Raw genomic sequence first — 12,023 nt, 5'->3', positions numbered from 1 at the left:
ATGTGTAGGTGGCCATCAGGGCATATACATATGTAAAACAAGGCTGAACTGTCCTCTTACATTCATTGTCAAACTTAGAAATGCATAACTTCTTATGGAGATTGAAATGCTTTCTCTAAATGTCTGTGTTCAAATAAAGTTCACAGAATTATCCTGGATATAGCTAACAAGATGGTTTTTCCAATCTATTTTTATAAAGACACATATTGCGAGTGCTTTTATGGAGAACCTTTCAAAACACTTATTTTTTTTTTTTTTAATCTCATTTTAACAAGTCTCCAAGTTTTAGAACCGAAAGAACGACGATCTACTTATCCCACTTTTGCAAATAAGAAAGATCAAAACTGCACTGGATAAGACACCTGCCCCGTGATAAGGGAGCATGTCAATGGCAACATAATAACGCAGCTGTTTGCTTCTCTCAGGCTCCTCTAGTTCCAAATAGCCCGTATGTTCCTGACACTGCAAACAAATCTGAACTCTGAAATCTACCTGTGGCCTACAAGAGTTCAACATTTGCCGAGTTAACAGGCCCCAACTGTGTACTTATGAAAACACATCCATCATCTTCCGCCCCGTCCAGACAGCTGACAAGCGTTACAACGCTCAAGCATTTTGCTTCAGATGGAATAAAGTATGACATCTGAAAAGCCGTGGTTCAGAAGAGGACATACGCACATATTAACCAAATCTATTTTACTTCTTTCAAATCTTTTTTGATGAACACAGGAATCACAAGACACCACTGGGGCCATTGCCGGCTTTGAGTGGCCGGTGGCGGGGTGGCGGGGTGGGGGGGCTCCCCATCAAGCAAAACAGCCCTACTCGAGACAGGAGCGTCCCACCCCACTCCAGGCGCACAGCAAGCTCTAGAGGTGACCTGGGTTTGACAGCTTAGTTGTAGACCCCACGCATCTTGGGAAAAACTTAACACGACGCATATCCTTTCCGCGGGAATTGATTTCTGGCCTCAGAAGGCTTTTTCTGCTCCGCAAAGAGCAGGCCTTGCTTCCCAGGACTTCGGCTCGTCCCTCCAGTCGCCTTTAGAGCGAACAAAACAAGACTTGGGAACAGAAATCGAAACGGTCACGGACCTGCCGAGTGGCCTCAGGACGCTGACCAAGTCCGCGCGGGGGGTCGGGCGGCGGCGCTGAGCTCGCGAGCCGAAGCGCCGGGGAGGCCGGAGCCACCGGTTGCGGCGGAGGCTAGACTGTGGGCCACCGCGCGGTTGCTGCCTGGGCCCTGCGAAGTTAAGCGGCCGCGCGGGCTGCGGGTTCGCGCCCCGCCCAGAGCGAGCCCGGGGGAGGGGGGGACGGGTCCGCGGGGGCTCGGCGAGAGGGTGCCCGATGGGGTAATGGGGGGGAGGGAGCGCCTGGAGCCCGCAACTTGGGTGCCCGCTGCCACCACCCGGCCACTTTCGCCTCACGCGCCCAGCTGGCTGACGCGCGCCGCTGGCCCGTTCTCTCTCCCGGCGCCGCCGGCCTCCGCCGTGGCCGCGAGGTGCCCGGGCGCGTCCCCGCAGCCCCGCCGGCCGGCGCGCCGAGCGTCGGGACCGCGCCAGGCCGCGCGCGGGCACCGCTCTACTCACCCCCCCTCCGCGGCGTACCCCCACCCAACACGCCGCCGCCGCCACCCGTTGGGCGCCTCAGCCCGCGCGCCCACCGGCTCCCGGCGGTTCCCGCTGGCAAAGTTGCTCGGCCTCTTCAGGAGGGCGACGCACCGCCCCTCAGGCCGCCGCGCGGGAAGGCCCGGACGGCCGCCCCGCTTTTTTACCTGACGGGAGTTTTTCGCGCGCGCTCGCTCGCTCGCCCGTTTTCTTTCTTTCCTTCTTTGCGCTCGCTCGCGCGGGGCGCCTTTTCCGCTCGCGCCGCCCGCGCCCGCCTGCTCGCGCCCTCCTTCCTGCTGGGCCCGGCAGAGCGGGGCGGCCGGCAGCTCTCCCCGCCCCCCTGCACCCGCGCTCCGGCGGAGGCGGCGGCAGCGGCAGCGGCGCTCCGCGCTCCGACTCATTCCAATATGGCACGGACGCAAAGCGCATGCGCCCGCGCCCCCCACACACACTTCCCCCCCATTCACCCCCCTCCCAGATCCGCGGTCCTCCCGGCAACCCGCGCCCCTCGCCACGCGCGCGTGGCACTCACGCCCGGGCCTCCCCGCGCCCATGGACTCGCGGAGCTGGAGCTGCACGAGAGACGAGGCATCCGTGGGCCCGGGTCCAACGCCCGCCGTTCTTCTCGCGTCCCCAGTCGGCACCACTCGGAAGACACCCGCGAGGCCGTGGCGTGGGGCCGCGCGGCTTGGGCCTCCGATCCCCGACGGCGCCGAGGACCGAGCACGGTTGGAAGACTCGCCTTCCGGCTCGGGAGGCGCGTTTTGGCCCTGCTTGGATTTTGGAAGAGAAAGACCTCACCTCGGCTTCTGGGCAGAGAGGGTCCCGGCGGTTCCCGCTGGCCCGGCGAAGTCCCTGATCCGTCTGTCCCGGGCGAAGCGCGCCACAGTCGCCCGCACGTGACCACCTCGAGCAAGAGGCATTAACAGAGAGGCAGCGGTTCGGCAGGTCCCGAATGGGCGCGAGCGGCTGCACCCGCCAGCCCGGCCACGTCGGGAATCCGACTTGTCCTTTTAGACCTAGCAGGGCACCCTAGTACCCCGCTCTACCAAGTCCGACAGAACACCTCGGCGTACCCGATAGCCGGGCGCTTTGTAAACCAGCTTTCCTGCTGCGAATGGGGGGGGGGGTGACGGGACACATGGCGACCTAAGAACTCCCGGAGGATGAGAAGCTCAAAAAAAGCTGTCAATCAGCCTCGAATCCGGAGGCGCCCATGGGCAGTTCGGTTTGGCGACTCATCCTTTCCTCCCCAAGCACAGGTGTCAGTAGCACGCACACACACCTCCAGAAAGTGCCCTCAGAAGGGAGTCTCAGCACTAGTAGGACCCGGGAGTGCCAATGAGACCAGCCTAAGATGGCCTCAGTCAGGACTCTTACTCATTCAAGTCTGAGAGAAGAGGAGGTGCCCACAAAGAGACACAGGAATGTCTTGGGATGTTCACACTAGGCATCTTTCTCTCTTTGGGGCAACCTTGGGAAACACCCACATTACAAACGCCAGATGATTTGTTTTTGTAAGTGTAAAAAACCACTAAAAAGACAAAGTAACAGAAAAAAGGAATGTAAAAAGAATATCCAATTATTGCTACACAATTTGAGTTTCCAAGCACAAAACCTTCTACATATTTACCTTTACATGCTTGCAAGAACACATTCTTTTATTTACTACTTTCACTAACATGTTTTGTTTGCATGATCATATTTTAAGGCTTACGGGTCCTGTATTTCACTACAGTTGTCTAATACTTTCGTGCATTGTACACATGGGATGAATTTCTACGAATGGAAAAGTTTTCAGGTGGAAAACTGTGGATGGCCCTGTATTGCCCCAATTGTTCTTTCCCCAGCGAGGAACAATGGAAAGATTTTTTTTTTTTTTTTTTGAGACAGTGTAAGTAATTTAATGCACATTTCTAAACACTGAGTGGCATCTTTTCTTCCCTACATTAATGATGCCTATTGATAGCTTGAGATTACCTTATTTGGCATTTCTTGGATGACTAAACACTCAAAATTTCCCCATTTGTTATCTGTGTTTCCCCTTCTGTGCATGACCTATTGTTCATCTCCATTGTCTTGGGTTGAACCTCTTCTAACTAAAAAAGCCTTTTTTTTTTCCTTTTAAAAATATTTCACTTTTGTTATTGATGAAAATGTTCCCCAGTCTGATGTTGCTTTTTGTTTAAGTTTACAGTTCATTTGTCATTCTAGTCCCCATTGTTTGGATGCTAACAAAGTGAGCTTTCATATACCCATTTGCTCGGATGATTTCTTTGCATATTTTATTATTTTATGATAACCTGTCCAATTTTATTTTTGCTCTTTTTTGGAGTAAATAGATTAAAAATGTGGACTTACTTTCCTTCCTCTATCACAATGGTTTTTGTTTATGCAGTCACCATTTGTTAAATAATTCTCCCCTTTTTCTTTGCTTAGCAAAACCCTACTTTTTTTTTTTTTTTAACTACACCTTTGCTTCTGGCTTGTGTATTTCAGAATCGTCCAGTTCCTCCAGTAGACCTTGGTTTCAGCAAATACTGTATGGGTACAAATACTGGTTATTTGAAATAGTTTTTACATCTGACAAGGGTCAATTTCCACCATGAGAACTTTTTTAAAGATTTATTTATTTATTATTTATACAGTGCACATCAGATTACATTATAGATGGTTATGAGCCACCATGTGGGTGCTGGGAATTGAACTCAGGATCTCTGGAAGAGCAGATGGTGCTCTTAACCACTGAGCCATCTCTCCAGCCCGAGAACTTTTTTTTAAATAGCACTGGTTTACATGTCCATACACATTCTAGGGTAATTACATAAGAGTTAAAGAGCATTGGCTTCAGGGCTGGAGTGATGGCTCAACAGTTACCAGTGCTTATTGCCCATTCAGGAGATCAGGTTCAATTCCCATCACCTACATGGAATTCACAATTGTCTCTACTTGAGCTCCAGGGGATCCCATGCCTCAGGCACCAGCATGCTCATGCCCACACTTGGACACATAAATTAAAAGTACAATAAATCTTTAAAAAAAAAAGAGAGAGAGAGAGAGAGAGAGAGAGAGGGAGAGAGAGAGAGAGAGAGAGAGAGCATGGGCTTTGAGAGTAAGCAAGGCTCACCACCGAGCAGCCCTGTGACCTTGACAAGTTCCTGCCTCGGGCCTTACAGTTTGGGTCCGTAAGTAAGGATCTGGAGTAATGCCACCTTACAAGCTCAATGGCTGGCACATGGCAAATGCTTGATGTTGGCTACTGTTGTTAATCATGTTTTCTGTTCCAAAGAAGTACATGTATGAAAATGTATAGAGTAATGTATATAGTAGCCAAAGGTGGTAATAGTAGTAAAGTCGGGAGCTGGGGGTGTAGTGTGTGGCCTGTAGTCACAGCACCTAGGAGGTCCCAGAAGGAAAAGTGTGAGTCCCGGGCCGGCTAGGCCTACATAGCAAAACTATCTTTAAAAAAAAAAAGCAGACCAACATCTGTGTGTTAATTTGAAGCCAGCCTGGTCTACACAGCAAGTTCCAGACTATCCAGTGCTACCTACATGGAGAGACCCTGGGTCCCCTCATAACCCACCCCCCCCAAAAAAGTGTTGCACCTGACATGGAGTTGCATTAATCTAGGAACTGATTTCGAAAAAGTAAATACTCTATAACATTCCATTTTTCCAACCAGTACCTATGCTGTTTAAATTTATTCAAATATAAAAGGTTCAGAAGCCAAGTCCCTTGTTGCCTGCAGTATTTCTCCTCTGCTCACCTCGCGGCCCCTAATGAAGAAGGGCAAGAAGCCCAAAGGAGCCGCCGAGACTGCCATTCAAACGCCTGTCCTTTGTTGTACCTGTGCGCGTGTGGGTATGGATATGTACCCCTTCCAAGGCCCCTCCAGAGGAGTCATGAGGGGTCATGCGTTCATCCCCTAGAACAAACTAGGAGCTTTCACGTCATCCTCAATGAAAGACAAAGCTAGGCCTCAAGGGCTGCCAGTTCCTTAACACTTTCCAAACCTTTTCTATGTATTTATTGGGGGGTATAGGTGTGTGTGCCACAGTTCCCATATGGAGGTTGGACAACAACTTAAGGAGTTGGTTCTCTCCTTCAACCACGTAGATTTTGAGGGTTGGATGCAGACACTCAGGATCGGCGGCACCTTCACCCACTGAGCCACCTCACCAGACCCAGCTTCTCAACCTCCTTTACTGAGTAACTTGAATTAGGGGCGGTTGAAGGAAGAGGCACACAGAGACAGGGGTAACTTACAGCACCCCGGTTTACAAACATGATACCCCCCCCCATAAAGAATCTCCAAGGTTTCCTGATGTACTTTGTATCATTCTGAGAGCTCTGCTTCAAGATGCTGTGGGACCGGCCCACGCATGCACCCACTTGGCCTACTGCACCAGTGTTGCTAGCTTGATCCGCAGAGGCGGCAGGTGTCTCAGCTGTGCCAGTTCCCCTTTCCTTTCCCTGAGAATGACAGCCCTTCCTGCCACAGGGCACTGGCACACTCTCCATCCTGCCTCCCGCACCCACCTTCACATAGCTACCATCATCTTATTGTTCCAGTATCTCTTTAATGAGGTAACTTCCTGAGGCCCCTGACTACTCCATCTAAACATGCGAGTAGGCCTCCCTGGCTCTCTTCCTCCTTCCCTTCCTTCTTCCTTCTCTCCATCTCCGCTAGTTCCTTTGACAATTTATCCCTGCGTTTGCCATTTGCCTCTCTCTTTTTCTTTAAGCCCAGACAAAGACAAGAGTCCCCCTAAGAGACATGCTTGGCTCATCGTTGACCTGAACCCCAAGAGGCAATGACAGAAAATAGCTAGCATGTTAGATGGCAGCACTTACGAGCAGAAGCTTGTGCTGGGCCGTGGCGGCACATGCCTTTGATCCCAGCACTAGGGAGGCAACCTGGTCTACAGAGTGAGTTCCAGGCCAGCCAGGGCTACACAGAGAAAGCATGTCTCAAAAAACCAGAGTGCGGGGTGGAGAACAGAAACTGGCATACCCCTGGGGAGCCTTGACAACCCCAGTTTAGTCTGCACTCCTCATTGGCTCTCCGTGGTGACCTGCAATACCATGCCCTCAATGACCAAGGGGTCTAGACCCTTTTCCATCTTACGCAAACCTCTCTTCCCCTGTGAGCCCAGCCTGTTCACAGGCAGTAGATATCAAGTTGGGGCTTTGTATCAAGTGAGAATGTGATCTGGACCCAGAGAACCGAAAGCATCCTGAAAGATCCATCAGATTCTTTCCAACACAAGAACTTAAGTTCCTCGAGCCTGCCAGGATCTGCTGCCAATAACCAGTGGCTCGCTACTGCCTCCAACCAGCCAACTCCGTACAGTCACCCCAAGCGAGGCAGGTCACTAGTGACTCCCCATGGCCAGCCACCCAAATGAGCAGGTGACTGCTACCAAACCAATCTTGCTCACATTGCTCATGATGTGCTGCTCCCTGCTGAAGCCCAGATGGCTTGGATGGCCCTGCTGCCCTGGGTGTCACAGGCCACTGCTAAGTGATCAAGGACACCTATCCTCCTCCATATCCCTGTCTTGATACCTGCAAACATGCCACCGCCCCTACTGTCTGCACCACGTGAGTGGAAAAAATAATAGGCTTAAAGGTAGGGAGCTTGGTGTCAGGTTCAGATTTAGCCAGTTTTTCTCAGACCTTCTGTTGGACTCTCTTTGTGGGAGCTCAGTTTCCTCGTCTCTGTAAGCAGGGATGAAACCTCCCACCTTGCCAAGTCCATAGAATGCAAGAACAAGATGTTTATAAACACTCTGCAAACTATAAATCACAACAGAATTAAAATAAATAATCAGCTTGAGGGACTGAGGACATAGGTCAGTGGTAGATTTTCCCTGCATGCTCAAAGCTCTAAGTTTCATTTCATCACTGGAACTATAGTGGGGGAGCGGGGAATAGAGAGAAGGGAGGGGAAAGGGGGAAGAGAGGGGGAAAGGAAGACATGAGGTGAAGGTGAAAACTGGCTTGCCCCACTTCTTTCTTGCCTTCCTAAGGTACTTAGTTAGCTTGCTCCATGCCCAGTAAGTTACCTGGGGAAAAACACAGTCTCTCCAGTTCCATTTTCCATCCTTGAGTCTCTTTGTATTTGCCGAGGGAGGGAGAAATCATACACACGGTATACATTTTCCCCATGTATTTCTCGTGAATCTTCTTTACTTTTGTTTTTGAGACAGGATGTCACAAATCCCACACCAGCCTCAAGTTCTATGTAAAACTAACTAAATGAGGGAGCAGGGAGCTGGGAGACAGCTCAGTTGGTTAACTCTTAAGTACCCGAGTTTTGTACCCAGAACCCACATAAAAAGTCAGGAGCAACGATGTATACTCATGACCCGGGGCAATGGCGTGTATTCATGATCCCAGTGCTGCAGATGTGGAGCCCGGGGCTCCCTGGGCTTAGCCTATGTGGTGAGCTCCAGACTACTGAGAAATAACTTTTAAAAGCCCAGTGAGAAAACTCAGAGGTTAAAGGTGCTAGCTATAATCCCCAGAACCCACACAAAGGTGGAAAGAGAAAACCCCACAAAGTTGTCCTCTGACCGCCACACACACAAAGCAGCATGTGCATCCCTTGTGTGTCACGTCCACACACAAAAATAAATAAATACATCTGCCAATTAATTAAATAAAACACAAAACCAGACAGATGGCACCTGGGGGGAAAACACCAGATGTTGTCCTCTGGCCTCTGTACACATGAGCCTATGCTTACATGTGCATGTGCCCATATATTCACCCTCTCTCTCACACACATACACACAAAATGAGCTTATTTTTCATGAATATTATCTGGGTTAAATAGCATGAGAAATGTGTATGGTGACTGGTACAGATGACATAGGCTGTGCCCCCTATGGTGTTTTTCTCCACCAGCACAGTCACCACACACTCTCTTTTGTTTTCCAGACATAATTTATAAACAATAAAGCACATACATTTCATACCCATAGAGCTTTCTTGAGTGCTGGCAGAGCAATATCCCCTATAAACCACTACTGAAACCAAGGCGTTGCATGTGGGTAGGTATAGTGGCATGTGTCTGTAAGCTTGGCCATACGGGAAGCTTAAACAGGATGGCTGTGTCTCAGGCCAACCTGATAATTTAGCAAGACCCTGACTCAAGTGTTCCTTTCTTAATTCAAAGGATAGGGGATATAGGTCAATGTTAGGGTGCTTGCCTAGTATAAAACTAAGGCCCTGGATATCAAACCCAACCACCACCACCACCACCACCACCACCACCACCACCAAGATTTAGGGACCATCATAGAAAAGGAAGGATTTAAAAATGGAAAAGACGGGGCTGGAGAGATGGCTCAGTGGTTAAGAGCACTGCCCGATCTTCCAAAGGACCTGGGTTCAATTCCCAGCACCCACATGGCAGCTCACAACTGTCTGTAACTCCCAGATCCGAGACCCCGGACACCAAAACACATAAATTAAAATTAAATAAATTTTTAATGTAAAAGATGGGTGGCGGGAGGTGCTGTTTTCTTTTTTTTTTTTTTTTTTTTTTTTTTTTTTTTGGTTTTTCGAGACAGGGTCTCTCTGTGTAGCCTTGGCCATCCTGGACTCACTTTGTAGACCAGGCTGGCCTCGAACTCACAGCGATTCGCCTGCCTCTGCCTCCCGAGTGCTGGGATTAAAGGCGTGCGCCACCACGCCCGGCTGGTGCTGTTTTCTGTACATGCCATGACCAGTGCATGTATGACCTCACACTAGCCACAGTTATCTGCTTAAGACTTACACAAGACCAAAGCAGGCAGAGTTGCAGCGCAGATGGAACAGGGTTCACAAGGCTCCACTCCAAGCTTAGGGACTATTAGCAACGCATGGCTGCTGGGGGAGGGCCATTTTTCTTTGGGGTTGTGGCTACTGGTAAGTGGTCCACATTCTGGCAGATGGTCTGATACCCTTGTGCACACAGGCAGCACTAACTGGATTCAGCAGGTTATTTAAAAATAAGAAAACAGCTGGGCAGTGGTGGCGCATGCCTGAAATCTCAGCACTTGGGAGACAGAGGCAGGTAGATCTCTATGAGTTTGAGGCCAGCATGGTCTACAGAGGGAGTTCCAGGGCATCCAGGGGTACACAGAGAAACCCTGTCTTGAAAAAACCAAACAACCAAACAAACTAAAAACCCAAAAACAAGAAGCCATGAAGTTGAGGAGAACATGTGTTGGGACGGTGGTCCTGGAGGAGTTAAAAGGGTGAAAGAAAGTGGATGAGGTCAAAATGCAGCACATTTAGCTGGGCATGCTGGTGCACACCTTTAATTCCAGCACTTGGGAGGCAGAGAGGCAGGTGGATTTCTGTGAGTTTGAGGCCAGCACAGTCTACATACCAAGTTCCAGGACATTCAGGACTACATAGAGAGACCCTGTCTCAAAACAACAACAAAATAATTGCACATATATGAAATTCTCAAATAATCAGTAAGGATACTAGTTTTAAAGGAGCCATAAAGGGTCAGTATATAAAGCACTTGTCACAAAAACATGAAAACCAGAGTTCAGATCCCAGGCATCCACCCATATTATGTCAGCCCAGTGCTTGGGAGGCCAAGATGGGATTCCTGGAGCAATCTAATTGGCTAACTAGCTGAAAACAACACACTCTGATTAAAAATATAAGGCACAGAATGATTAAGGAATACACCTGATCTGATGTCAACCTCTGGCCCACACGTACATACCTGCACTCATAAGCATGCACATACATATGAATATGCATGTATAGATGCACCCGCGCGCGAGCGTGCACACACACACACACACACACACACACACACACACACACACACACACATACATATATACACAAAAGCAATTGTGAATCCACATACCCAGACTCCTACAGGAATATTCAGAACAGTTCCATTCATAAAAATCCAACACAGAGCCAGGCAGTGGTGGCGCACACCTTTAATTCCAGCACTTGGGAGGCAGAGGCAGGTGGATCTTTATGAGTTCAAGGCCAGTTTGGTCTACATAGTGAGTTCCAGGACAGCCAAGGCTATTACACAAAGAAACCCTGTCTTGAAAAACAGAGAGAGAGAGAGAGAGAGAGAGAGAGACAGACAGACAGACAGACAGACACAGAGAGACAGAGACAGAGAGAGACAAAGAGAGAGACAGAGACAACAGAGAGACAGAAGCATAGACACAGAGACACAGAGACAGAGAGAGAGAGAGAGAGACAGACAGACAGACACAGAGGCACAGAGACACAGAGACAGAGAGAGAGAGACCCAGCACAGACAACAGGAGACAAGATCAACAAGTGTGGCCCACCAACTCTGACAGCGACGACTGTCGCAGAAGATGAACACCTGTCTCACTGGGCAAAAAGAACGGCTCTAAATAATGCCACGTTGCTCAAAGAAGCTGGATACTGAAGAGCTGACTACCTGTAGATGAAATCCTTGGACAACAAAACTGGCTGTTGCGGACGGAGGCCATATGGTGGGTACTTATGGAACAAAGGACACTGGCAGTGAAAAGGCACAAAGGCGTTTCCCAGAGTGGCAGGGCCTGCTGGGGTCAGTAGCTATACGGCACGAGTCTAGTCAGGCGCCTAGTAGCCCATTTATGGTTTTATGCATGTTAGCAAGGGTTAGTTATTCCTCACTGGAGGTTTAAAAACAAAATCCTGCAGGGCATGCTCCCAGAGGAGCCTCTCAGGCCGCACAGCAGTGCCCTGAGCCTGCACCAGCTCATCGTTTAGGGGAACTGCACCTCCAATATAGTGTTAGCACGCCAGAATATATAAGCCACTAGCTAGTGAGTGGGGTCATAAACATGCAAATAGTGGGTTTATAGCAATTTGGGAGGCTTTTTTTTTTTTTTTTTATCACCAGTGTGCCAGAGCCTTTTATGGCAACTCATAAATATGCCTCCTATTAGAGTCTCAGCAGATCACAGCCAGAGGGACCAACTGACCTGGCCATGGGTGAAGGATGAGAGGTACCACATGGCACTGCCAGATATTAGGGTTTTCTTTTCTTCTTTTCTTCTTGAGCCATGTATCCCAGGCTGGCCTCAAACTCTCTATGAGGTCAAGAATGGCTTTGAACTCCGGATGCTCCAGCCCGTATATACTAAGAACTGAGGTTATAGATGTGTGCTACCATGACAGTCTTCCGTGGTGCTGGAGAGCAAACCTGGGACTTAGACAAGCCTGACCACGAGACAAACGCTGCCAACCGAGTTCCATGTCCAGCTCTAAGCCTGTGCTTCCTGAGCTGCTCGGAATCCATTCTGTACACAGTACCACAGACATGGGCACACATTCGAACAGGAGCTAGAATAATAGCCTCTATTCTTTTGGCTCCTGATAAACACTTGGGTTTTCTGGTGAAGAGTTGCTTGACCCCTTC

The 12,023-nt window shown here is 49.6% G+C and overlaps 1 protein-coding gene across 3 annotated transcripts in view; it reads right to left on the bottom strand.

Moving 5' to 3' along the window:
* Sfmbt1 (Scm like with four mbt domains 1) overlaps positions 1-2,618 on the bottom strand; it is a 97,978-nt gene extending 95,360 nt beyond the window's left edge. The window contains exon 1 of one of the 3 annotated variants that reach the window (XM_051140878.1): positions 2,408-2,618. The gene's annotated coding sequence lies outside the window, so the exon portion shown is untranslated. Of the gene's footprint in view, positions 1-1,094; positions 1,255-1,773; positions 1,930-2,407 lie in introns of those variants that run through there. The other 2 variants (XM_051140863.1, XM_051140871.1) reach the window with 2 other exon arrangements.
* Between the last annotated feature and the right edge of the window lie 9,405 nt (positions 2,619-12,023).

Source organism: Acomys russatus, chromosome 3, assembly GCF_903995435.1.
Source record: "Acomys russatus chromosome 3, mAcoRus1.1, whole genome shotgun sequence".
In the NCBI taxonomy this organism is placed as follows: Eukaryota; Metazoa; Chordata; class Mammalia; order Rodentia; family Muridae; genus Acomys; species Acomys russatus.
The sequence above is the reverse complement of the archived record's forward strand: the minus strand, read 5'-3'. Positions and strand labels throughout refer to the sequence as shown.